The following is a 5,540-nucleotide window of genomic DNA, read 5'->3' as shown; positions in this document are numbered from 1 at the left end:
ACAAGCCTAGCTTTGAAAGTTTCTACCTTCCCGTCTGTCCCTCTTTTCCTTTTATAGATCCACTTGCATCCAACGGCTTTTACACCATCAGGTGGTTCTACAAGCTCCCAGACCTTATTAGAGTACATAGACTCTATTTCAGAATTCATCGCCTTTTGCCAAGATGCTGTATCTATATCTTGGAGTGCTTCGTCATATGACCGGGGATCAGGTTCATGTTTACCCGGGATCAAATCCGAAGACTCTCCCAAAAACATGAATCTCTCAGGCTGCCTCACAACCCTCCCACTACGATGAGGCACTGTCTGTGGTTGTGTATCATGTGTGGCACGTGTTGCAGTCTCTTGTGATACTTCATCTTGTACTGTTGGTACTAAATTAGACGTGTCCTCCTTTAGTTCTTCTAAAACAACTTTACTACTGGGCTTGTGATCCATTATATAGTCTTCTTCTAAAAACTGGGCATTGGTGCTAATAATGACCTTCTGGTCTTTAGGACTATAAAATAAACCACCTTTCGTTCTTTTGGGATATCCTACAAACATGCGAACTTCTGTACGGGATTCTAACTTATCAGCATCTGGTTTCAGCACATGTGCTGGACTACCCCAAATCCGAATATTTCTTAGACTGGGTTTTCGCCCATTCCACAATTCTATGGGAGTAGAAGAAACTGATTTAGAAGGTACTAAGTTCAAAACGTATACTGTTGTTTCCAGAGCATATCCCCAAAACGAATTTAGTAATTCTAAATAACTCATCATCGATCTAACCATCTCCATAAGAGTCCTATTCCTTCGTTCTGCTACACCATTCTGTTGGGGTGTTCCAGGTGCAGACATTTGGGATTGAATCCCGGCCTCTGATAAGTAATTCCTAAACTCTCCTAAGAGGTATTCGCCACCACGATCTGACCGTAGTGTCTTGATACTTTTACCTAGTCGTTTCTCCACATCAGCCTTGTATTCTTTGAACTTATCAGAGCACTCGGACTTGCGGCGCATTAGGTAAATGTATCCATATCTTGAATAATCATCTATGAAAGAGACAAAATATTCAAAACCTCCTCTTGCCTGGACAGACATAGGACCACACAAATCAGAGTGAACCAACTCTAACACTTCTTTGGCTCTATACCCCTTGGCCTTGAAGGGCCTCTTGGTCATTTTACCTACCAAGCAAGATTCGCAAGTTGGAAAATTTTCCAACTCAAATGAACTCAAAAGTCCATCGGCTATAAGCCTCTGAATCCTACTTAAGTTAATATGACCAAGCCTTAGATGCCAAAGATATGCTTGGTTCATCTCCGAAGGTTCTTTTCTCTTATTAGAGTTAGAAGATGAGTTATAAATTTCCATGTTTTGCTTTGTGGAAGAAATTGGATTTAAAGTATACAAATTGCCAACTAATGCACCAGAATAGATAATCACTTTATTTCTTTTAATAACTACATCGTTACTGAAAGAAACTGAATATCCATCTAAAAACAGTTTAGAAACTGAAATTAAATTCTTTCTAAAACTGGGTACATAAAGACAATTTCTTAAAATCAAATTTCTATTTCTACTAAAAGATAAGTAGACATCTCCCATTTGCCACCTTAGTAGCATTGCCCATGTAGACGGTAATTTCTCCTTCAGATAGTCGGGTTTCCTGGAACCCCTGCAAGGAATTGCAGACATGATCAGTGGCTCCCGTATCTACACACCAGGTGCTGGTAGATAACACTGCTAAACATGTTTCAACAACTAGAGTATGAGATATACCTTTGTTTTGGTTCCTACGAGGACAGTCCGCCTTCCAATGTCCTGCCTGCTTACAGATGAAGCACTTGCCCTTCAGCTTCTTCATTCCAGCTTTAAATCCCGTACTCTGAGAGTTATTCACTTTCTTTGCTGAACCAGCTTGTTTCTTCTTCTTCTTTCCTTTCGGTTTAGAAGTAGAACCATTTTCAGCATAGTGAATATGAGCATTGTGATGAAATAATCCTTCTGCTGCTTGAAGTTCTGTCAGTAGTTCCGCTAATGAATAAGCCCTCTTATTCATATTATAGTTCAGGCGAAACTGCTCAAAACTTCTAGGTAGCGTTTGGAGGATCATATCGATCTGGGTTTCCCCATCAATTTCTCCTCCAAGGATCTGTATCTCGTTTAGATAAGCCATCATCTTTAGGATATGATCCTTTACAGGAGTACCCTCTTGCATGGATAAGCCATTATCATTCTCATGGCTTCTTGCCTAGAAGCCCTATCCTGATGACCAAAGAGTTCCTTGAGATTGTTCATAATATCATAGGCTGTTGGTAAATCTTGATGCTGATGTTGCAATACATTTGACATTGAAGCCAAAATGTAACACCGCGCCATCTCATCTGCTTTACCCATTTCCTATGATATTCAATCTCCTCTTGGGTAGATTCACCAGTAGGTGCATCAGGGCACTGCTCAGTCAGTACAAATTTATAGCTTTCAGCAGTAAGAACAATGTCCAGGTTTCTTTTCCAATCTATGTAGTTTGGTCCAGTAAGTCTATTCTGTTGAAGTATGATGGACAGTGGGTTGAAAGACATCCTAAGAATCACAAATAACTTTTGGTCAGAACTCTAAATTTAGAATAATATTGATTCCTCAAACAATACTATTTTAAATTAACCAACACCTCAAAACATCGTGAATTTTGTATGCCACGTTAGTGTGGACGTATACAAATTCAACATCTGTAAAAGGAGGGTTTTATCCCATTAATTTTATTATCTTGTCAACCTAACTTTTTGACAAATAAAATTAATAGTTGGTGTCTTTTGGTCACACAAATAATAGCAGTGACTCCGATGGGGAGGATACTATTAGATGTGTCTAAGTGTATACCATTACTTGACACTAAGTTCATTAATAAGATTATGCCCCTTCCGTTGGAGAAGGTCACACGCTCTTAATTAACTTCCTATAGTCATCCAAAAATGGAAGTCTGTTCTAGTGATCCACAAACAAGCTCATCCGTTATGGAGGAAGGCACTCAGAGCCAACGCGCAAGCTTGTTTGCATCACTTACAAACCAGTAATGGAGACCATGGGATTTATTTAAAAATCCCTCTCCCACTTAGTTATTTATAAATGAGGAATTTTAACTATGCTAGCCTACTTGTAAACTAACATGCACACACAGCATAATATAAAAGCAATAAATAGAAAATTTAATTTTCAACTATTATGGCTTTTATCTCTTATTGTTTTCCGTGTGTTGTCATCCCAAGCTGCTGCCATATTTGGCCACCGCCACCGGGTTTAGCTGTCGCATCCATCTTGCTCCTAGTTCCGCTGCGCCTCTGGTCCTTAGAAAGTTCCACGCTTTGCAAGATTCGATCTGCGACATAAATAGAATTTTACATTTTTGATCCTATATTCCATAAAAGGAATGTACATGTATCTAGATCAAAAATAAAATCCTAATAAAACTAAATACAGCTCCTGCTGTATTTTAATACAATCATGCACACACAGATAAATGCCCTTGACATATCCAAGGGTCCAATCACACACATAATAACTAAAATCCATAATAGTTGGATCCTGCATCCACAAAGTTAGCACATCCTACTATTAACCTGCCTAAATTATGTATGACATGTGCATAATTAAACTAAATACTAAATACACAGAGGCAAAACCTCGCTCTGATACTAAATGTTGGTTGCTACTCGGAAAACCTATAGGTTCCACTGTACAAAAATTTAGTACAAAGGTCTGAACCTTTTCCTAGCTACCATGTGTTCTTTTAAATTAAATTTTGGATCGCCTGCGGAACTTAACACGTTTGATCCAAAACTTAATCTATTTATTCTTTTAGGTTTTGACTTGGATCTCCTGCGGAACTTAACATGTTCGACCCAAGTCTCCTTAAGTTATTAATTCCAATAAATATTAATTTCCATAATTGGTTCCCAATACTGACGTGGCGAGGCACATGGCCTTCTTGGATATGGGAGCAACCACCACCGACTAGACAAAACCTTTTATAGAAAGCTAATATTTAATTTCCTAAAATAACTTTAGGTTAACCAAAGAGAATAATCAAATCACAAGGAAAAGAAAAAACAAAAGAACACAATATCAAAAAACATATTCGAAATTCTAGAACGTAAGCCTCTTGTATTTGGTATTATTTCCATAAATAACTTGCATGATGCGGAAATAAAAATTACTAGTTATACCTTGTAGAAAAAACCTCTTGATCTTCTACCGTATTCCTCATCTAACATCGGACGTTGTGTGGGCAACGATCTTCCGAGATGAGAAACCACCAACCACCTTCTTCTCCTCCTAGCTAGGTTCGGCCAACAAAGAGGAAGCTTCACCAAGGAAGAAAATCAAAACACTAACCAAGTTCCAAGAGATGCTAGCTTTCTCTCCTTCTTCTTCTCCTCCTACGAGTAGTATCCGGCCACCACAAGAGCTCCAATGGAAGAGGGAGATTCGGCCACCACAAGAGGAAGAGAGAGGAGAGGATGGCCGGCCACACCAAGGAACAAAAGAGGGAGAGAAATAATAGATGTTGTGTCTTGTGAAGGCACCCTCACCCCTTCTTTTATATTCCTTGGCCTAGGCAAATTAGGAAATTTAATTACAATAAAATTTCCTTAATTCCCTTGACATGATTTAATTGAGAAAAATAAAATAATATTTCCCCAATTAATCTCTAATGGCCGACCACATCATTGGAGAACAAATTGGACAAGTTTCAATCAACAATTAAAACTTCATAATTTGTTTCCGGAAATTTTAAAAAATAAAATTTCTCTTCAAATCTCTTCATGGTTGATAAAAAGGAAATTTCTATAATTTTAATTTTACAACATGTGAATAATTTTTAAAGAGAAAATAAAATATCTCACCAATCTACAAATAAGGAAAGAGATCTAATCTCTTTCTTTAATCTTTTGAAGATCTTTTACAAGAGAGATATTTTAATTTTAATTATCTTTAATAAATTATATCTCCCACATAATAAAAATTAAAATTAAAATCCCTTTTTAATTTATTTTGGCCGGCCTTACTAGCTTGGGTTCAAGCTAGGGCCGGCCACCCAATCTTATACCTAGGCCGGCCCTAGCTTGTTCCCAAGCTAGCTTGGCCGGCCCCTATTGGGTGGGTATAGAAGGTGGGTATAGGTGGGTATAGAACTCTATAAATAAGAGGCTACGATAGGGACCGAGAGGAGGAATTGGTTTTGGTCTCCCGATAAAATTAAGCATCCCGTGTTCGCCCCGAACACACAACTTAATTTTATCAATAATAATTCATTCCACTAGAGAACTATTATTGAACTACCGCACCAATCCCAAATTACATTTTTGGGCTCCTTCTTATTATGAGTGTGTTAGTCTCCCTGTGTTTAAGATATCGAATGCCCACTAATTAAGTGAGTTACTGACAACTCATTTAATTAATATCTAAGTCCAAGAGTAGTACCACTCAACCTTATTGTCATGTCGGACTAAGTCCACCTGCAGGGTTTAACATGACAATCCTTATGAGCTCCTC

The 5,540-nt window shown here is 38.1% G+C and overlaps 1 pseudogene; it reads right to left on the bottom strand.

Annotated features, from left to right (window-relative positions):
- Positions 1–1,908: 1,908 nt before the first annotated feature.
- LOC122003090 lies at positions 1,909–2,569 on the bottom strand (annotated as a pseudogene).
- Positions 2,570–5,540: the final 2,971 nt, after the last annotated feature.

This window comes from Zingiber officinale, chromosome 7A, assembly GCF_018446385.1.
Source record: "Zingiber officinale cultivar Zhangliang chromosome 7A, Zo_v1.1, whole genome shotgun sequence".
NCBI classification, from domain to species: domain Eukaryota; kingdom Viridiplantae; phylum Streptophyta; class Magnoliopsida; order Zingiberales; family Zingiberaceae; genus Zingiber; species Zingiber officinale.
This window is presented reverse-complemented; position numbering and strand designations above follow the sequence as displayed.